The 23,171-nt window shown below is 44.6% G+C and overlaps 1 protein-coding gene across 1 annotated transcript in view; it reads left to right on the forward strand.

Annotated features, from left to right (window-relative positions):
• Nucleotides 1-7,499: 7,499 nt before the first annotated feature.
• slc7a4 (solute carrier family 7 member 4) overlaps nucleotides 7,500-23,171 on the forward strand; it is a 95,470-nt gene continuing 79,798 nt past the window's right edge. The window contains exon 1 of the mRNA XM_072248047.1: nucleotides 7,500-7,558. The gene's annotated coding sequence lies outside the window, so the exon portion shown is untranslated. The remainder of the gene's footprint in view (nucleotides 7,559-23,171) is intronic.

Consider the following 23,171-nt stretch of genomic DNA (forward strand, 5'->3'; position numbering starts at 1 on the left):
GGAATATCTGCAGTAGATTGTGTTCTCTGGGGCAATTGTATCTTTATAAGCATTTGTTCTTCAGTCATGAATTGCCAGGTCCAATTTAAGAAGTATCCTAAAAATTAATATCCCAGATTAGAGCTCGTTACCTTGGTAATTTCCAATTAAAACTGGTGGTTAAGTGCTATGGGGAAGACCAAGAATTTTAATAATTTAAGTCCCAGCAATTTTTTGTTTGAATTTGATCACATTTGGGGTGTAGATCCAAGCAATTGAACAGGGTTTCAAGCACTTGGTGAAGGGTTCTATTAAAGGATAAATGATTTCTAACCTTTGCTTTGTATTTTGTGCAGAGATTAGGGATTGATACTTCAGTCTTGTTAGTGATTGAATCTTCTGCTTTTTCCTCCTCCCACCCCCATTGATTTCTTTCGTGACTTGTTACAACATGGAAATGGTGGACTTTTGATCTGCTCTTGGGGATGTGGGGATAGTGATAAAGCAATACAACACACATACAGGCTCTTCAACCCAACCAGTCCCTGCTGATCCCAGCAGGTTCCAATTTCCTGTGTTTAGCCCACATCCCTCTTAGCCCTTAGTCCCAGCCCTCTATGTACCTCACCAAGTGCTTCTTAAATGATGCCATTGTACCTGCCTCACCACTTCTTCTACAGCTCATTTCATCCACTCACCACTTTCTGTGTGGAAAAACATTTCCTCTCAAGTCTATTTAAAGTCTTACTCCTCTCGTTCTGAACAGATGCCGCTAGTTCTGGATTCCCGGTGTAGCATCTTTTGCCTATTCCTAAATATCTGCAGGCTAATCTGAGAGGGTAGTTAAGCATCACGAACATAATTAATGTTTTAAATTTATCACATCTGAAGTTTTTGTTTTAACTCCAGTCCCAAGCCCAGCTGTAAAAAGAGGATAGGTTGAACATGGGGCTAGCAACCCCATCCCATAAACCTCAAAGACAGAAGCTCCAAAGACCTGGGAGAGGAAGGATCTTCACCTAGAAGAAATATGAAGACGTCTCGTGAAAGCGGAAGCCAAAGGATCGATTAACCTTTAACCCAGCACAGAGAACTCTGGCGAGCTGCTGTAGAAGTCGGGGTGATGGGTTTTAAAAAGTAGCTTTTGATTTAGTTCCTTACAAATCAGAAGTTGCTTTTGTTGGCTAGTTTAATCAAAATGCATCTACTTTTTTGCAATCATTCAATGTTGTGGTAAACTACATTATCCCTATTCTCTGAACAATGAGGTTTCTATTCAACTTCTTATCGGAATTTTAGTTAATATTTGATACTAATGGCCAGAAGTTTTGGACTTGTCCAAAGCAGAAATATTTCCACTCCTGCACTGGCAGTGCTAGATTCATATCCAAGAGATCAGGACTCATGATCTACAGAAGTTAGAATCGTACCTCAGCAGATGGGGAATTTAAACTTGTACTTACAGCACAGAAGCATATCCTTTGGTCCAGTTCATCTATGCCAACCCAGATGTCCACTTGCATGCATTTAGCCTATTTCCCTTGAAATCCCTCTGATGTACCTGTTAAATTTTGTTACTGTACCTGCCTCAATCACCTCCTCTGGCATATACGTACATATACGTACCACCCTCTGTGGAGAAGCTGCCTCTCAGTTCCCTTTTAAATCTTTCCTCTTTCAGCTTAAACTTGTGCCCCAAGTCTGGGGGAAAAGGCTGTATTCATTCACTCTATTAATGCTCCACATGATTTTATACACCTCTATAAGGTCACCTATGGGAGGAATAAAGTCTTAGCCTGCCAATCGCTTCCTATACTCAGTCCCTTGAATCTTGGCAAAATTCCTGTAAATCTTTGCATTCTTTCCATCTTAATGACATCTTTTTTATAAAATGGTAGTCAAAACTGAACACAGTACTCAAGGGTGTGGCTTCACCAACATCTTGTACAACTACAACATAATGTTGCAATCAACTGCAAGCATGATATTGACTGCTACAGTAACATAGCAGTTAGTGTGCCGCTATTACAGCTTGGGACGTTGGAATTCAAAGCTGGCACTCTTCTGCAAGGAGTCTCTATACTTCCTCCCTGTGGAATATGTGGGTTTTCTCCGGGTCCTCTGGTTTCCTCCCACAGTCCATCGGTCATTGTAAATTGTCTCATTATTAAATTGAGGTTGTGGGGTTGCTGGGGTGGTGTAGCTTGAAGGGCCCGAGAGACATATTAGAACCATAGAACCATAGAAACTACAGCACAGAAACAGGCCTTTTGGCCCTTCTTGGCTGTGCCGAACCATTTTCTGCCTAGTCCCACTGACCTGCACATGGACCATATCCCTCCATACACCTCCCATCCATGTATCTGTCCAATTTATTCTTAAATGTTAAAAAAGAACCTGCATTTACCACCTCGTCTGGCAGCTCATTCCATACTCCCACCACCCTCTGTGTGAAGAAGCCCCCCCTAATGTTCCCTTTAAACTTTTCCCCCCTCACCCTTAACCCATGTCCTCTGGTTTTTTTCTCCCCTTGCCTCAGTGGAAAAAGCCTGCTTGCATTCACTCTATCAATACCCATCATAATTTTATATAACTCTATCAAATCTCCCCTCATTCTTCTACGCTCCAGGGAATAAAGTCCTAAGCTATTCAACCTTTCTCTGTAACTGAGTTTTTCAAGTCCCAGCAACATCCTTGTAAACCTTTTCTGCACTCTTTCAAACTTATTTATATCCTTCCTGTAATTTGGTGACCAAAACTGAACACAATACTCCAGATTCGGCCTCACCAATGCCTTATACAACCTCATCATAACATTCCAGCTTTTATACTCAATACTTTGATTAATAAAGGCCAATGTACCAAAAGCTCTCTTTACGACCCTATCTACCTGTGACGCCACTTTTAGGGAATTTTGTATCTGTTTTCCCAGATCCCTCTGTTCCACTGCACTCCTCAGTACCTTACCATTAACCCTGTATGTTCTACCTTGGTCAAAACCTTCCAACATGCAATACCTCACACTTGTCTGTATTAAACTCCATCTGCCATTTTTCAGCCCATTTTTCCAGCTGGTCCAAGTCCCTCTGCAGGCTCTGAAAACCTTCCTCACTGTCTACTACACCTCCAATCTTTGTATCATTAGCAAATTTGCTGATCCAATTTACCACATTACCATCCAGATCATTGATATAGATGACAAATAACAATGGACCTAGCACTGATCCCCGTGGCACACCACTAGTCACAGGCCTCCACTCGGAGAAGCAATTCTCTACTACCACTCTTTGGCTTCTTCCATTGAGCCAATGTCTAATCCAATTTACCACCTCTCCATGTATACCTAGTGACTGAATTTTCCTAACTAACCTCCCATGCGGGACCTTGTCAAAGGCCTTACTGAAGTCCATGTAGACAATATCCACTGCCTTCCCTTCATCCACTTTCCTGGCAACCTCCTCGAAAAACTCCAATAGATTGGTCAAACATGACCTACCACGCACAAAGCCATGTTGACTCTCTCTAATAAGTCCCTGTCTATCCAAATGCTTGTAGATTCTGTCTCTTAGTACTCCCTCCAATAACTTACCTACTACCGACGTTAAACTTACTGGCCTATAATTTCCTGGATTACTTTTCGATCCTTTTTTAAACAACGGAACAACATGAGCCACTCTCCAATCCTCCAGCACCTCACCTGTAGACAGCGACATTTTAAATATTTCTGCCAAGGCCCCTGTAATTTCAACACTAGTCTTCTTCAAGGTCCGAGGGAACACCCTGTCAGGTCCTGGGGATTTATCCACTTTAATTTTCCTCAAGACAGCAAGGACCTCCTCCTTTTTGATCTGTACAGTTTCCATGATCTCACTACTTGTTTCCCTGAATTCCATAGACTTCATGCCAGTTTCCTTAGTAAATACAGACGCAAAAAACCTATTTAAGATCTCCTCCATTTCCTTTGGTTCCGCACATAGCCGATCACTCTGATCTTCAAGAGGACCAATTTTATTCCTTACAATCCTTTGTTGTATTCTGTGTTGTGTTGCTAAATAAAATAAACTCTTTTACTTAAAGCCCTGGCTGATGAGACTAGTGTGCCAAATGTCCTCTTTACCATCCTGCCTTCCTGTGATACTACTTTCAGTGAGTGATGGCCTGGTTGAAGGGCAGGTATACCAATCCAAATCTGGATGGTGGCCATGCAGTTTAACAAATGGCAGATTAGAAAGATGTGTGTCATTAATATAACAGGTAACAGCACCAAACAATAGCCACCAGACTCAAAGACAGCTTCTTTCCCATTGTTATAAAACTCCTGAATGGACCTCTCATATTGTAAAGATTAAGATAAAGCTCATGAACACCTCAACTCCCTCAGGAGCCTAAAGACTAAGAAATATGTCATGTCCCTATCACCATTAATGCACCATCCTTTCTGAATGCATCACAGCTTGGTACAGCAACTGCTCAGCAAGAAACTGCAGAATTGTCAACGCAGTTCAGCAAATCATGGAAACCAGCCTTCTTTGGATTCTGTTTATACTTCTCGCTGCCTCAGGCAGTATAATCAAAGGCCCCTCTTTCTCTCTTGCATTGGGCAGAAGATACAAAATCATGAAAGCGTGTACTCAAGGACACCTTCTACACCCCGTTATCTGACTGTCAAATGGTTCCCTAATATAATAAGATGGACTCGACCTGACAATCTACCTTGTTGTGATCTTGCACCTTACTGTTTACCTGCACCGCACTTCCACTGTAGTTAGAACCATAGAACACTACAGCACAGAAAACAGGCCATTCAGCCCTTCTATTCTGTGCTGAAACTTTGTTACACTTTATTCTACATTGTTATTTTGCCTTGTCTACCTCAATGCACTGTGTGACGATTTGATCTGTATGACAATGTGCAAGACAAACTTTTCACTATCTCGGTAATATATGACGATAATAACCCGATTTTAATTCCAATTCTAACTCCTGATTCCCCTGTCATGGCTTCTTGCATGCTATTCCTCCACCTGCATTGTAGTTGCTCTGTAAATAAAACACTAGATTCTGTACTACGTATGGACTTACCTATCTGGATGGAATGTAAACAAAGCTTTTCATTATAACACACATTAAGTGCTGCAGAAACTCAGCAGCACAGTCCTGCCGCAGGGTCTTCATTGACTCTACTCTTTTCCATAGACGCTGCCTGGCCTGCTGAGTTTCTCCAGCATTTTGTGTGTGTTGCTCAGATTTCCAGCATCTGCAAATTTTTTCTTGTTTGCCTTTCATTGTACCTCGGTACAAGTGAGTATTATAAGCTAAATGGAGGGCAAAGGTTGATTGCGGTAGATTGATCACATCAATGTTTTCAACAAGACACGTACTCTATGCTGGAGACATGGGAGCAGCACAAGGCCATTCAGCTAATTGAGCCTGTTTCTCCATTCCATTATGGCCAATTTATTTTCCCTCTCTACCCCATTCTCCTGCCTTCTCCCTATAACCTTTGATGCCCTTATAAGTCCAAAAACTATCAATCTCTGCTTTAAATACACTCAAAGACTTGCCCTCCACAGCTGCTCTGGCAATGAATTCCACAGATTCATCACCCTCAGCTAAAGTAATTCCCCCTCGTCTCTGTCTCTCTATTCTGAGGCTGTGCCCTCAAGTCTTAGATCAGGGGTCAGCAACCTTTTTGTCTCTGTGGGCCGGATCGCGTATTAATGAGCAGAGGGTGGGCCGGATAAATGTCATAAAAAACTTGAAATATGGGAATTATCCATTTAAATACATCTAGTTATGTTTTGTCTCAAATTAATGAATAACACATGCTAGAAACTCATTTGTGCTTAAGGTTGCCTACCCCTGTCCTAGACCCTTCCATTACAGGAAACATTCTCTGCATGTCCACTCAATCTAGACCTTTCATGAGCTGTGAAAATACAGTTTAATGTTTGTGGTAGAGAAAAGAAAACTAACTTGGTTTTCCAAATTCTGGGGATGGTGGGGAGTAGAAGAAGGGCAGTAAACACAAAATACTACAAAATTGCGGCAGTATCTGCAGCAATAATCTGGGAGTGCTCAGTGTGCAGAGCAGCATCTATGAGTGCTGGGGGTGGGGGTGGAGGAGGGGTGGGTGTGGAGTCAACATTTCAGGTCGAGACCCTGCATGAGGATTGAGAGTGGAGAGGGACCAGTTTATCTGAAAAAGAGTTTTGGCTCAGACATGGTACCTTATCACCAACATTCCCTTTGTTCTCTCCACCCTCTTTCCTTCACGACAACACGAAGATAACTTGTTTTCTTTCTTCTCCATTTCGACGGCCCTTGGATTGGGTTACATTGCTTCAGTTTCTGCCTTCACCGACCTTGCCTAACCTGCACTATTCCAAGATTTTATGATTTATTTCAGATTTCTCACATCTGCAGTGTGTTTTGATTGGGTTTTATTTCTCCTGCACATGTAATTTGATCACACTTTTCCTTTATATCCCTGTTTCTCCCTCTACAAACAACTTACATGTGGGAGATCAGTCGCTGGCCCCGAGGTTCAGGAGATCCTGGGCCCAGACCGCAAAGTTTGCTCTACAGTGAAAAAAAATCGCCCCCTTGGAAATTTACAGCACAAAGCTCACTCCTCCGTTAATTTGCAGCGTAAAATTCGCCCTTTCTCGGCAATTTACAACACAATATTCACCCCCAATTTACGGTACAAAATTCCCCCTTTTTCCAACAGCTAAAGCGCAAAATTGGACCACCCGCAAATCCGCAGCGGAAAATACACTTCTCCGACAATTTGCAAAGTAAACTTTAAATGTAATGGGACGTGTAAAAGATAAAATAATGCAAATTCCTTCGCTTTCTCCAGCTGTGTCCGCTTTAAAACATTTGTATCAAAATTTAAATTTGAATAGTGGCTCTCACTAGCAACCACGTCGATTTAATGCTCCTCAGGCAAAATAACAACACGTTTGCAACAGGCAAGGGAGGGCAGTGTTTCATATTTAAAGCCTTGCAGGTTCAACAAAATATTAACTCTTAAGGTACAAAATGCCTTTGGATCTTTAAAATGATTTCTTTCCAAGAGAACATAAATATTGTTTCCTACTCCCTTTACTAAATCCCCGGTTTAAAAGTGGACATGTTCCTATGTGGGCTTTGAGGATGTTGCGACAGGCTGGCTTTCTCTGGCCGATTCAGCGCTTGGTCCAGTGCCAAGCAGAAACCCGAAAGCGTTGCCGCTGACCTGTCCCCTCAATGTAGTATGACCACGAATACCGGTCGCTCGAGTTATCTGTTGAATTGCACAAGCGTCCTCTGGTGCTGGAAGATAACCTTAAAACCTGTGACCCCGATTTCCTCCCTGCTTTTGTTTGACCTCTTTCATCTCTCTCCCTTTCCGTCTCACGCTGACACCTTCAGAAGACACCATTAATACTCTTTATCCATAGGAACTCTCCATCTAATTCTGAACATATGATCTCTTCCTCTCTCCGGCACTTCTGACGTCAGTGCATCCGGAGACAGACAGACAACGTTACTGACTGGAAGGAGCGGTCAAACAAAGGACTCGGGAAAGCAGGTACACCTTTCCTCCATCTCCCTCCATTCCTCCCGTTTTGCGCGAACCCTTCACCCTCGATTGCTGTTTTCGGAGTACCACTGCCTCTCAGTTTTGTTTCGCCTTCTCCGATGCCTACTGAACATCCATCCCCAAGCAGCCGTGAATGTCTTTTCCACAACAGCCCGTCGCGGGCGTGGTTTGCAAACCCGCTCGGGATTTTTGCAAATTAAACGAATCATTACGGACCTGAAATTAAATGGGTGGATATGTTAAATCTTGTGTGTTTTTGAGTTTTCCTGAGTTTAAATTATTGACGGGGCGAGAATCGGATATATTCGTCCCTTTTTATATAATTTTTCCACTTATTTCCGAGTCTAGGTGAATCGAGCAAGTAACCTAAGATGTCATACAAATGGTTTTGTTGATGTCTCGACACTGACACCACTGCATCGCTAGCTCCGACATTTGGCGCTGAGTGTCGATGCAACCAAACATACTGTTTAGCAGGATGAAGAGAGGCAAATCTCTATCCTTGCCTGTTCTATTAATTCTGCAGCTATTGCTGCGTCGTTTCATCGTTTTCAGTTCTATGCCTGTAACCAATCCACTCCTGTAGTTACAACACTAGAATCCACCGAACAGAGTGGGAAGTTGTCCAAGTATGACCTGCCCACAAAAAAGCTGGATTAATTCAAGCTAGGTGTTTATTACTGAATCCCGCTGAAAGGTATTAGCCCGAAAAGACGACTGTTTATTCATTTCCAGAAATGCTGCCTGACCTACTGAGATCCTCTGGCATTCTGTGTGTGTTGCTCTGGATTTCAGCATCTGCAGAATCTCTCATGTTTTTCTTATTATTTTGTCAGGCTAGCCTCAGTCATCAACGACCTAATGTACCAGAATGCTGGAATTGGAATTGGTTTATTATTGTCACGCGTATCTGAATTAGGATTAATGTTACGGACATGCTGTATGTTGTAAAATTTGTCACTGTAATGAGATACAGTCCTAGTCATAAAGCACTACAGCCCAGAAATAGGCCCTTCTGAACCCTCTAGTCCATGCCAAATTTATGCTAATCCCATCAACCTTGTTTGTTAATGATTTGGATATGGAATCCATGTTCCTACCCCCAAAGTTTGCTGATGATCTGAAGATAGGTGGAGGGGTAGGTAGTGCTGAGGAAGCAATGCGACTGCAGCTGGACTTAGACACATTGGAATAATGGGCAGAAAAATGGCAGATGCAATGCAGTGTTTGGAACTGTTGTGGTGGGGGGGGGGAATGACATCTGAGGGAAGCAACAACGGCCTTGCTTCTGGCACTGAGTCTGGTCCTATGGCTCAGAAGGGTAGAGAACTGAAGAGGATGGTAGCAGTAAAGGGGATTCTATAGTCAGGGGGACAGACAGGCGATTCTGTGGATGCAAAAAGGAAACACAGATGGTAGTTTGCCTCCTAGATGCCAGGGTCTGTGATGTTTCTGGACACGTCCATAATAGCCTGGAAAGGGAGGGTGAGCAGCCAGAAGTCGTGGTACACATTGGTGCCCACAACACAGGTAGAAAAAGGGCCTGATAAAGGAATGCAGGGAGTTAGGAAAGAAGCTGAGAAGCTGGACCTCAAGGGTAGTAACCTTGGGACTGCTGTGCCATGCAACAGTGAGGATAGGAATAGAATGAGGGGGCAGTTAAGTGCGTGGTTGAAGAATTGGAGTGGGGGCAGGGGTTCAGATTTGTGGATAATTGGGATTTCTTTTGGGGTAGGTGGGACCTGTACGAAAGAGACGGGTTGTGCTTGAATCTGAGGGGGACCAATATTCTTGTGGGTAGGTTTACTAGAGCTGTTGGGAGTAGTTTAAAGTAATACGGCAGGGGGTAGGAACAAGAGCTGAGGAAGAGCCAGCAGGTTTACAAGTAGATGATGGGTGTAACATGAATGTAAGGAAGGACAAGCCAATGACTGGGAGCAAATGTAGACAGAGCAAAGAGTTAAATTGTACCACAGAGGCAAAATTCAAATGGACAAAGAGTGCAGGACTGAAGGTGCTGTATTTAAGTGTACTTAGCATTCAGAATTTCAGGATGTATATTGTATACTTTTCTCTGACATTAAATGTAGCTATTGAATAAGGTGGATGAACTCGTGGCGCAATTAGAGTTTGGTTGGTATGACATTGTGGGCATCACTGAGTCGTGGCTGAAAGAAGGCCATAGTTGGCAGCTGTACATCATAGGATGTATTTTATATCAAAAGGACAGACAGGAAGGCATAGGTGGCGGTGTGCTCTGTTGGTAAGAGATGAAATTACATCTTTAGAAAGAGATGACATTGGGTCAGAGAATGTTGAATCTTTGTGGGTGGAGTTGAGAAACTGCAAGGGTAAAAAAACCATTACGGGAATCATATACAGGCCTCCAAATAGTAGTCAAGATGTGGGAGTTGAGGTTGCAACAGGAGCTGGAAAGGGCATGTAATAAGGGTAATGACACAATTGTAATGGGGCACTTCAGTATGCAAGGGGATTGGGAAAATCAGGTTTGTGTCAAATTGCAAGATAGGGAATTTGTTGAATGCCTACGAGAAGGCTTTTTAGAAGGCTTGTGTTTGAGCCTACTAGGGGAAAGGCTATCTTAGATTGGGTGTTGTGTAATAACCCAGATCTTATTAGGCAGCTTAATGTAAAGGAACCCTTAGGAGGCAGTGATCATAATATGATTGAATTTATACTGCAATTTCAGAGGGAGAAGCATAAGTTACATGTATCAGTATTGCAATGGAATAAAGGGAATTACAGAGGCTTGAGAGTGGAGCTTGCCCGGTGGATTGGAGGAGGATACTGGCGGGGATGACAGCAGAGCAGATTTGGCTGAAGTTTATGGGAATAGTTCACATGATAGATATGTCACACAGAAGTTGTTCTGAAATGGCAGGGGTAGGCAACCATGGCTGACAAGGGAAATTAAAGACTCCATAAAAGGGCATATAAAGTAACAAAAGTGAGTGGGAAGTTGGATGATTGGGAAGCTTTTAAAATCCAACAAAAGGCAACTAAATGAGCTATAAGAAGGGAAAAGATGAAATATGAGGTCAGATAATATAAAGCAGAATGCCAAAAGTTTTTTTAGTTCTATATAGAATAAAAGGGAGGTGGGAGTTGATATTGGACCGCTGGAAAATGATGCTGGTGCGTTAGTAATGGGGGACAAAGAAATAGCAGATGAATTTAATGGGTACTTTGCATCTGTCTTCACTGTGGAAGACAATAGCAGTTTGCCAGAGGTCCGTGAGTGTCGGAGCAGGAGTGAGTGCCATTGCAAAAGACAAAGTGCAAGGCAAACTGAAAAGTCTTAAATTGCATAAGTCACTTGGAACAGATGGACTACATCCCAGAGTCCTGAGAGAGGTTTCTGAAGAGATAACAGATGCATTGGTTATGATCTTTCAAAAATCACTTGATTCTGGCATGGCCCCAGAGGACTGGAAGATTGCAAATGTCACTCCACTCTTTAAGAAGGGAGTAAGGCAAAAGAAAGGAAATTATAGGCCAGTTTGCTTAACCTCAGTGGTTGGGAAAGTGTTGGACTCTATTATTAAAGATGAGTTTTCGAGGTACTTAGACACTAATGATAAAATAAGTCAAAGTCAACATGGTTTTTGTGAAGGGAAACTTTGTCTGACAAATCTGTTAAGAGTTCTTCGAGGAAGAAACCAGCAGGGAGGACAAAGGAGAGGCAGTGAATGTCATTTACTTGGATTTTTAGAAGGCATTTGATAAGGTGCCTTATGTGAGGCTGCTTAGCAAGATAAAATCTTATGGCATTACAGGAAAGATACAGGTACTGGCATGGATAGCGGAAAGGCTGACAGGCAGGAAGCATTGAGTGGGAATAAAAGGGGCCTTTTCTGGTTCTCTGCCAGTGACTCGTGGTGTCCTTCCGGGGTCAGATTGGGACCGCTACTTTTCACATTGTTCATCAGTGATTTAGCTAATGGAATTAATAGCTTTGTAGCAAAGTTTGTGGGTGATACAAAGGTAGGTGGAGGGGTAGGTAGTGCTGAGGAAACAATGCAATTGGAACAGAAATTAGACAAATTGGAAGAATGGGCAAGAAAGTGGCAGGTGGAATACAATGTTGGGAAATGTACGATAATGTATTTTGGTAAAAGGAACAATAGTGCGGACTAATGGGGAGAAGGTTCAAATGTCAGAGGTGCAGAGGGACTTCGGAGTCCTCGTGCTGGTATACCCGAAGCTTAATTTACAGGTTCAGTTTGTGGTAAAGATGGCAAATGCAATGTTGGCATTCGTTTCAAGGGGAATAGAATATAAAAGCAAGGAGATAATGCTGAGCTTTTCATCATACACTAGTTAGGCCACAGTTGGAGTACAGTATTGTCAACAGTTTTGGGCCCCATATGTCAGAAAGGATGTGTTGTATTTAGAGAGAATCCAGAGGAGGTTTACGAGGATGATTCCGAGAATGAAGGGGTTAACATATGAAGAGTGTTTGGCAGCTTTGGGCCTGTACTCATTGGAATTTAGAAGAATGTATGGCGATCTCATTGAAACCTAATGAATGTTGAAAGGACTAGATAGGGTGGATGTGGAGAGGATGCTTCCTCTGGTGGGGGTATTCAGAACTAGAAGGCACAGCTTTAAAATTGAGGGGTGCACTTTGTAACATAGGCAAGGAGGAATTCTTTTAGTCAGAGAGTAGTGAATTTGTGGAATGCTCTGACACAGACTGCAGTGGAGGCCAAGTCCGTGTGTATATTTAGGTTGATAGTTTCCTGATTGGTCAGGGCATCAAGGGATACGACGAGAAATCAGCCATATGTGGTTGAGTGGGATCCGGGATCAGCAGAGATGGAATGGTGGAGCAGACTTGATGGGCTAAATGGCCTAAATCTGCTCCTGTATCTCATGGTCTTACGGACCATAGCCCTTCACACCCCTCCTATCCATGTACTCATCCAAGCTTCTCTTAACTGGTCCAATCCACTGGTGAAAATGGTGGATGTGGGTTTGATTGCAATATTTAAGGGAAATTTGGATAAGGACGTGGACCTTTCTCTCATCATCAGAAGCAGATATCTTGACTGATAATTGGACAATGTTCAGTTCCATTTGCAGCTTCTTAGTAAATGAAGCAGCCCATGCTAGCATGTAGTGAACGCTGATAAGTGGCAGGTAATACTTGCAGCACGAATTGTCCAACCAGAGACCAACCGTCTACCCTGGGGTAGCATGGTAACATAGCGGTTTGCACAGTCACTAGTGATCACCCGTTAGAGTTTGGTTCCCTCTTCTGTCTACAAAGAGTTTGTACCTTCTCCCCATGACTGTGTGGGTTTCCTCTCTATGCTCCAGTTTTCTCCCACATTCCAAAGGCCAGTGAGTTGTGTGCATGTTATCTTGGTACCAAAAGTGTGGCGACACTTGCGAACTGCCCAGCATTTCCTAAGCAATGCAGCAAACGATGCATTTCACCATATGTTTTAATGTATATCTGATAACTCATGGTTGAATCTCCCATTGTCAATATCTTGCTGGGAGTCACTGAGAAGAAACTAAAGTGGAGTAATCACATACAGTGGTGCTAGAAAGTTTGTGAAGCTTGTAGGATTTTCTTTATTTCTGCATAAATATAATCTAAAGTGTGATCAAATCTTAACGTAAGTCCCAAGGCAAGATAAAGAGAACCCAACTAAATAAATAACACAAAAACATTATACTTGTTCACTTATTTATTGAGAAAAATGATCTAATATTACATGTATTTGTTGGAAAAGTATGTGAACCTCTGGGGTAATGCCTTCTACTAAAGCTATTTGGAGTCTGGTGTTCCAATCAATGAAATGACACTGGAGGTGTGGGTTGTAGAGGTGCCCCACCCTATAAAAAAGGCACACAAGTCAGCTTACTGACAGAGCCTACTATACTCAAGAAAGATCTGTTTATGTACACCATGCCTCATCAAAATAACTTTCAGAGGACCTTCAAAGAAGAATTGTAGAGGTGCATGAGAAAGAACCCAAGGGTAACAGCAAAAGGCCTGCAGAAATCTTTGGAACTTGCTAAAGTCTCTGTTCATGTGTCCACTATAAGAAAAGCACTGAACAAGAATGGTGTTCATGGAAGGACACCACGGAGGAAACCACTGCCCTCCAAAAAAACCCATTGCTGCACATTTCAAGTTTGCAGAAGACCACCTGGATGTTCTACAACACCAATGTTCTATAGACAGATGAAACAAAACAGAAATGCACATTGCTATGTTTGGAGGAAAAAGGGCACTGCACACCAACACCAAATCCTCATCCCAACTGTGAAGCATGGTGGGAGAAGCTTCATGGTTTGGGACTGATTTGCTGCCTCAGGACCTGGACAGCTTGCAATTGTATGGGGAATAATGAATTCAATATTGTTTCAAGACATTTTACAGGAGAATGTCAGGGTAGCCAGTCTATCACCTGAGGAAGCTTAATAGAAGTTGGATAATGCAGCAAGACAATGATCTAAACACAAGAGTAAATTAACAACAGAATGGTTTCAAGAGAAGAGCATTTGTGTTTTGGAATGGCCGAGTCGAAGTCCTAACCGTAATCCTGTATAAATGTTGTGGAAGGACCTGAAGCAAGCTGTTCATGCAAAGAAGCCCACCAACATCCCAGGGTTGAAGCAGTTTGTAAGGAGGAATGGCCTAAAATTCCTCCAAGCCGATGTGCAGGACTGATCAACAGTTACCAGGAATATTTGGTTGAAGTTATTGCTGTACAAGGGGTCCACCCGTTACTGAAAGCAAAAGTTCACATACTTTTTCCAACAGTTACATGTAATATTGGATGTTATTTTTCAATAAATAAATGGATGAGTATAATGTTTTTTTCATATTATTTATTTAATTGGTTTTTTAAAAATCTAGCTTAAGGACATGAAGATCTGATCACATTTTAGGTCATATCTATGCAGCAATAGAGAAAATTCGACAAGGTTCACAAACCTTCTAGTACCATTGTAAATGAGAGCAGTTCAGAGATTGCTTGAATCAGCTCTGACACCCAAAAATCTTACCTGCCATATATAAATGGTTAAATAGGGAGTTTGATGGAATACTGCTTGGATGATATAGGACAATACTCAGGAAACTGGACACCAATCACTCTGGATCAGGTTAGGCGAGATGTTAACACTCACACGCTTTTGTTTTATTTAGAGACAGGCCATGTACAGGCCCTTCTGGCACAGCAGGTCCACACCATCCAGTGACACCCATGTGATCAAATAACCTGCTAACCTGTATGGCTTTGGAATGTGAGAGGACCAGAACACCTGGAGGAAATGGGAAAAAAGTACAAACTCCTTACAAACCAATGGCGCTGTAATAAGACTACACTACCATGCCAAGCCAAATTGTATCTAATTCTTTTTAGGGTTCTGTAGGAACTTAGAGTTAAGAATCATGGTCTTTGTGTAGAGGAAATCCTCACATCTTGATGACGCTGCAAATTTAGTGTAAGGTGTGATAGAAAACTAATTATTCAGATCTGCAAAGGTTGGATGGAGCTGGGTGATTCTCTTTGCAACAGAGGCAGAGGGAAACCATGACAGCAATTTCAAATGTGAGGGGGCTTCGACAGTCAGCAGCAACTTGTTACCCATGGGTTTGTCTTTGGACCAGCACATAAGCATCACCAGAAAGAAAGGCTCTCTTAGAAGCTTGCGAAGATTCAACATTTCAGCAAAAACTTTGACAAACTTCTATAGTGGAAAGTAACCTAACTGGTTGCATCATGGCCTAGTATGGAAACACCAGTGCCCAGGAATGGAAAAGGCTACAGAACGTCATGGATATTGCCCAGTCCATCGTGGCAAAGCCTTTCCCACTATTGAGCACATTTACATAGAGCACTGTCACCGGAAAACAGCATCCATTATCAAAGACTCCCACCATCCAGGCATGCTCTCTTCTCACTACTACCATCAGACAGGAGACGTAGATGCCTTAGGTGCCACACCAACAGGTTCCTGAAACAATGCGGATAACTTCACTCACTATAACTCCAAACTGATTCTATGTTAAGGATCCGGCCTGAACACTGGGTTGAAGGGTCTCTGCTGGTAGCTCTGGATCACGACAGTCTTTAATTTCTGTTTTCTTTCACCTGGCCATGTGGGTTCTGGCCCAGCCCCTTTCTTTTTTTGGACTTCCTCCAATTACCTGCTTGTCTCCTCATTTGCGCCCACCTGTGTCTAATTTTCACTCATTGCCCTGTCCATTTAAACCCCGCTTTGAGTAGGATTCTCTGCTAGTTTGTCCCAGATTCTGACCTGTGTTATTCTAGCCTGTTGTTTTGACTTCTGTCAACTGATTTTGCCTGATTCTGTGTTTTGGACTTTGCCTGCTCTTGGACCTGATTTTTGCCTGTGCGCTCTGGATTGTCTACCCTCACCTGACTGCCTTTCCTGTTAAGACCTCTGACTGCCATTTTGGATTCGTGCCTGCCTTCTGTTTTTGAAAGGCTATTGCTTTTGTGCTCCCTAATAAACCCTGGTGAAAAAAGTATTCATTGGTCTGCACTTGAGTCCCGCTGAAACCCGACAGAATGAACTGGCCAAGATGAACTCAACGTGAGGCCCTCTCCTGACAGGGTGTGTTGTTAGGGAGACATGAAACGCAGTTTGCCTCTATCAAGCAGTGGATGGAAGCCTTCTCCGCCACTCTGACCAGCATAGCTTCCCAGCTACAGCAGATTCAGCTGGTGCTGAGCTCTAACCTGCCTTCTCTTGCTGTGCCATCAGTCCCACAGACTCCAACCCAACCAGCCCGAGAGCCCTGTTTACCTCCACCTGAACCTTCCAATGGCAAATCAGGCACCTGCAGATCCTTCCTGTCTCAATGCTCGCTGATTTTTGAGCTGCAGCCCACTACCTTTCCCACTGATGGATCCCGTATTGCTTATGTTATCATGCTGCTGTCAGGAAGAGCAAGAGAGTGAGGTATGGTTGTGTGGGACAGCAGAGCCCCTTTTTGCCACACGTCTAAGGACTTTTGTGAGGAGATGAGAAGAGTCTTTGACCGTTCCCAGCAGGGGCGAGAGGCAGCAAGGGAGATGTGAGTTCGTCAGGGTAACTGTTCTGTTTTGGACTACGCCACTACCAACTGGAATTCTGCGGCCCAATCTGACGTGTTCCTCTATGGGCTTAGCGAAGAGGTTAAGGATGAACTAGCCAACCGCGACCTGCCTGTTGGCTTCCAAGAGCTGGTCGATTTGGCCATTAAGATTGACAGCTGCATAAAACAGCGTCAGCAGGAGCGTAATGTCCGGGGGTCACAAAGAACCACCAGGGGGTGTCTGACCTCTTCCCAGCCAGCACCCAGATCTCCTTCCCTGAGTTCTCAGTCACCCCCATCCAGCCAGATGGAGCTCATGCAGATTGATCGTACCTGTCTGTCTCCTTCAGAAAGAAGGTGGAGAGTCAGTACCAACTCCGGTCTGTATTGTGGCCAGGCTGGTCACGATGTACCTACTTGTCCTGTAAAAGCCAACGCTCCCTCGTAAAGAGGGGACTACGGGCGAGCAGTACTTCCTCCCCCCGGTTCCCCGTCACTCGAACCGTGCTACCTGCTTTTATACTGGCTGAAGGGAGGAGACGCACTGTTTCAGTTTTTATCGACCCTGGGGCTGAGGGAAACCTTATCAGTTCCAGCTTTGTGGCCAATCTCGGGATACCACTCTCCCATCTGAAGCAACCCCTGGAGGCTAGCGGCTTAACCGGAGTGAAACTCGCCATGGTTACCCACGCTACAGCTCTGGTGAGTCTCCTCATTTCTGGCAATCACCAAGAGAGCATTGCTTTCCATGTGATAGATCCCCCAAAGTCGAAGTTGTGTTAGGCCACCCATGGCTAGCTCAGCACGGTCCACACATTGATTGGTCTAATAACAGTGTTAAGCTGGAGTCCTTTCTGCCTAAATCATTGTCTGCATGTTGCTCATGCTACTCAGTCCGGTTCCTCTGCCTACAGAAGAGTTTCCCGATCTGTCCTCTGTACCCCCTGAATATCTGGACCTAAAGCTGGTATTCAGCAAGACTCGGGCCACCACATTACCCCCACATCGCCCCTATGACTGTGCTCTAGATCTCCTTCCGGGAACCACACCACCTAGTATTCCCTGTCTCCACCTGAAAGGGAAGCGATGGACGAGTATATCCAGGAGGCCTTGGCTGCAGGAATTATCCGTCCCTCTTCCTCCCCAGCAGGTGCAGGATTCTTCTTTGTAGCCAAGAAGGACGGGTCCCTGCGTCCTTGCGTGGACTATAGAGGTCTCAATGAGATCACCATTAAGAACCGCTATCCTCTTCCTCTTGTGTCATCTGCGTTTGAATTGCTCCAGGGTGCTTCTATCTTCTCCAAGCTCGACCTCCGCAACGCTTACCATCTGGTCTGCATAAGAGAGGGGGATGAGTGGAAGACTGCGTTCAATACGCCATCTGGGCACTACGAATATTTGGTAATGCCTTTCGGACTTTCTAATGGTCCTGCTGTGTTCCAGTCCCTGGTGAATGACGTCCTCAGACATGCTGAATCAAATTATATTTGTGTACTTAGATGACATTCTGATATTTTCTAGGTCCCTCTCTGAACCCATCCAGCACGTCTGTCAGGTGCTCCAACGACTCCTGGAGAATCGGTTGTTTGTGAAGGCGGATAAGTGTGAATTTCACTGGAGTTCAACTTCGTTTCTGGGATATGTGATCAGTGCTGGAGGAATCCAGATGGACCCTCCGAAGATCAAGGCGATAGAGGAGTGGCCACAACCCGCCTCTCCACGAGGTTTCTTGGGTTTGCCAACTTCTATCACCGATTCATTCAAAATTCCAGCATCCTGGCCGCCCCGCTGACTGCTCTAACCTCCAAGTGGAAGTTCACCTGGAATCCAGCGGCTGAGAAAGCCTTTTCTGATCTAAAGACTCATTTCACCACAGCACCTATCCTCCTTCAGCTCGATCCTACAAGGCAGTTTGTTGTAGAGACTGACGCCTCTGATGTAGGAGTGGGGGCTCCACTGTCACAGCGCTCAGCAGAGGACAACGAGCTACGCCCGAGCGCCTTTCCCCCCCACAAATTTTCTCCTGCAGAACGTGACTATGACATCGGCAATCGAGGGTTGTTGGCTGTTAAACTTGCTGTCGAGGAATGGCGGCATTGGCTTGAGGGAACAACTACTCCTTTTCTAGTCTGGACGGATCACAAGAACCTGGAAAGAGCCAAACACCTCAACTCCCGCCAGGCCCGGTGGTCCCTGTTTTTTGCTGGTTTTAGATTCACCCTGGCCTACCGTCCTGGCTCTAAGAACTGCAAGCCTGACGCTCTCTCCAGGCAGTTTCCAACAGCTGACAAGGCGCCCGAGGTTACAACCATTCTCCCCAAATAACGTCTGGTCGCCGCAGCACAGTGGGAGATTGAATCTGTGGTCCAGTCTGCCCAGCAGGGTGAGTCTGTTCCTAGTGCCTGCCCTGCTAATCTATTGTATGTTCCCCAGTCTGTCCGCTCCCAGGTTCTCCAGTGGGGGACACCTCCAGACTGGCTTGTCACCCTGGCATCAGACGCACGATGGCTTTCATCAGTCGATGATTTTGGTGGCCATCCCTGAGGAAGGATGTTGAGAGCTTCATTTCTGCCTGCCCAGTCTGTGCACAGACCAAGACCTCCAGCCAGCCACCAACTGGTCTGCTGCAACCCCTGCCTGTTCCTAGAAGGCCCTGGTCACACATTGCACTGGACTTTGTCACCAGACTCCCTCTGTCTAATGGTAACACTACTGTTTTTACCATAGTGGATCGTTTTTCCAAATCGGTCCACTTTGTTCCTCTTCCCAAGCTGCCCTCTGCCAAGGAGACTGCCAACCTGGTGATTCAGCATGTTTTCCATATTCACGGTCTCCCCATTGAAGTGTATCTGATAGAGGTTCGCAATTTACCTCCCACTTTTGGAGGGCCTTTTGCAAACTACTTGGGATCAGGGTTAACCTCTCATCTGGGTTTCATCCACAGAGTAATGGCCAGACCGAGCGGGCTAATCAGCAGATGGAGGTGATGCTTTGTTGTGTGACGTCTCAGGAATCTTCCTCTTGGAGTCAGCAACTTCCCTGGGTCGAGTACGCCATTAATTCTTTGCCTTCTGCTTCATCAGGTTTATCCCCATTCCAGCACTGTCTTGGCTATCAACCCCCCTTATTCGCGTCTCAGGAGGAGGAAGTGGGCGTTCCCTCAGCGGAAGCGTTTGTCCAGAGGTGTTCACAGACCTGGAGACGAGCCCGAAAGGCGCTGCTTCAATCTACAGCCAGAATGAAGCAGCAAACAGACAGTCACCGCATCGAGGCCCCCCGTTACCGCCAGGGTCAGAAAGTGTGGTTCTCTTCGCATGACATTCCCTTGAAGGTGGACTCCCGCAAGCTGGCGCCACGCTACATTGGACCTTTCCCCATCACCAAGGTGATCAGCCCTTCGGCGGTACGTCTAAAACTACCCCCTACCCTTCGCGGAATCCATCCACATTCCATGTTTCAAGGATTAAGCCCTTTGTCTGCAGCCCCCTCTGTCCCACCCCAAGCCCCCTCCCCCTCTCTGTCTCATTGATGGCTCAGAGACCTTCACTGTGCGCCAATTACTGGACGTTCGACGCAGAGGTCGTGGACTGCAATACCTGGTTGATTGGGAGGGCTATGGCCCCGAAGAGAGGAGTTGGGTTCCTGCTTGAGATATCCTGGATCCCTCTCTCATTAAGGACTTTCATAGGAACCGTCCCGTACCTTCAAGAAGGGCATCTGGAGATGCCTGTGGGGGTGGGGGTGGGGGGTTACTGTTAAGGATCTGGCCTGAACACTGGGTCGAAGGGCCTCTGCTGGTAGCTCTGGATCACGACAGTCTTTAATTTCTGTTTTCTTTCACCTGGTCATGTGGGTTCTGGCCCAGCCCCTTTCCTTTTTTGGATTTCCTCCAATTACCTGCTTGTCTCCTCATTTGCACTCACCTGTTTCTAATTTTCACATGACCCTGTCCATTTAAACCCTGCCTTGACTAGCATTCTCTACCAGTTTGTCCCAGATTCTGACCTGTGTCGTTCTAGCCTGTCATTGCGACTTCTGCCAACTGATTTTTGCCTGATTCTGTATTTTGGACTTTGCCAGTTCCTGGACCTAATTTCTGCCTGTGTGCTCTGGATTGTCTGCCCCCTCCTGACTGCCTTTCCTGTTAAGACCTCTGCCTGCCATTTTGGATTCATGCCTGCCTTCTGTTTGAAAGACTGTTGCCTTTGTGCTCCCTAATAAACCCTGGTGAAATAGTACTTGTTGGTCTGCACTTGAGTCCCACCGAAACCCGACAGAACCCGACATTCTATGACTTACTTTCCAGGACTCTACAGCCCCTGTCCTCAGTGTTATTTCTTTGATTTGCGTTGCTCGTCCTCTTTAGCACATTGGTTGTTTGTCAGGCTTTGGTTATGTATAATTCTTTGTTATTTTTATTGAATTCTTTATTTTTCCTGTAAAAGCCTGCAAGAAAATAAATCTCAAGGCAGTATATGGTAACATGTATGTACTTTGGTCGTAAATTTAGACCATAAGACCCTAAGTCATAGGAGCAGAATTAAACCATTTGCTCTGCCATTCAATCAAAGAAAAAAAAAGTCAGGAAAGGAATTAGGAATGCCAGGAGGGGCCATGAAAAATCCTTGGCATGCAACTAGGTAGAAGATGGGACCTTTCAAGGATAAAGGGGAATCATTTACTCGGATGTGGAAGATGTGGCTGAGGTCCTTAATGAGTACTTTATATCAGCATTTACCAAGGAGAAGGACTTGGGGGACAGGGAGATTAGTGCCAGGTGATATTAGATTAGATTGAGTCATAGTCATACTTTATTGATCCCGGAAGAAATTGGGTTTTTGTTACAGTTGCACCATAATTAAATTGTAATAAAACCATAAATAGTTAAATAGTAATGTGCATATTATGCCAGGAAATAAGTCCAGGACCAGCCTATTGGCTCAGGGTGTCTGACCCTCCAAGGGAGGAGTTGTAAAGTTTGATGGCCACAGGCAGGAATGACTTCCTATGACGCTCAGTGTTGCATCTCGGTGGAATGAGTCTTTGGCTGAATGTACTCCTGTGCCCAACCAGTACATTATGTAGTGGATGGGAGACATTGTCCAAGATGGCATGCAACTTAGACAGCATCCTCTTTTGAGACACCACCGTGAGAGTCCAGTTCCATCCCCACAACATCACTGGCCTTACGAATGAGTTTGTTGATTCTGTTGGTGTCTGCTACCCTCAGCCTGCTGCCCCAACACACAACAGCAAGCATGATCGCACTGGCCACCAGACTCGTAGAACATCCTCAGCATTGTCCGGCAGATGTTAAAGGACCTCAGTCTCCTCAGGAAATAGAGACGGCTCTGACCCTTCTTGTAGACAGCCTCGGTGTTCTTTGACCAGTCCAGTTTATTGTCAATTCTTATCCCCAGGTCATCCAGATACCACTCAGTCCTCTTTTATTGTCATTTAGAAATGTATACATGCATTAAGAAATGATATGTTTCTCAATACATTATGCTAGGGCAGTTCAACATAAAGGAAGAGGTAGTGCTTGGTCTCTTAAAGAGCATTAAGGTGGATAAGTCCGTAGTGCCTGATGTGATATACACTATATTATTGAGGGAGATTGCTAGGGCCTTGACCAATATCTTTGTGTCCACTCTCACCACAGGTGAGGTCCCAGATGACTGGTGAGTAATGTTCCATTGTTCAAAAAGGGACCAGGAGTAATCCTGGAAACTGTAGACTGGTGAGTCTCATGTCAGTGGTAGGGAAGTTACTGGAGAGCAGTCTTTAGGTTAGGGTTTATGAGCATTTGTAAAACCATGGATTAACTAGGGAGAGCCAGCCAGTATGGCTTTGTGTGGGGCAAGTCATGTCTTACAAACTTAATTGAGTTTTTTGATGAGCTGATGAGAGAGATTGATGAAGGTAGAGCTGTGGATGTTGTCCACATGGATTTTAGAAAGGCATTTGACCCTTATGGCAGGCTTCCCCAGAAGACTGAGATGCATGGGATCAATGGAGAATTGGCTGTTTAGATCTAGAACTGGCTTACCCATAGAAGATGGAAGGTAGTGGTTGAAGGGACTTATTCTAACTAGAGTAGAGTAGTGGGTTCCACAGGGATCTGTACTGGAACTTCTGTTTGTGATGTATATAAATGACCTGGATGGAAATCTAGGCTGGTGTGTTAGTAAATTTGCAGATGATACTGAAGATTGATGGTGTTGTGGATAGCATTATTGTGGACTGGCAAAGAATACAATAGGATATAGATCAGTTGCAAATATGGGTAAAGAAGTGACAGATGGAGTTTAACTCAGTCAAATGTGAAGTCTTGCACCTTGGATGGACAAATGCAAAGAGACGGTGCACTGTTCAGGACAATTTCCACAATAGTGTTGATGAACTAGTGTTGATAACTAGGTAACTCCCTGAAAGAGGCTGCAAAGGTTGATATGGCATGCTTGTCATTAGTCGAGGCACAGAGTTCAAATTCGGGAAGTTACGTTGCAACTT

Source organism: Mobula birostris, chromosome 31 (assembly GCF_030028105.1).
Source record: "Mobula birostris isolate sMobBir1 chromosome 31, sMobBir1.hap1, whole genome shotgun sequence".
Lineage (NCBI taxonomy): Eukaryota > Metazoa > Chordata > Chondrichthyes > Myliobatiformes > Myliobatidae > Mobula > Mobula birostris.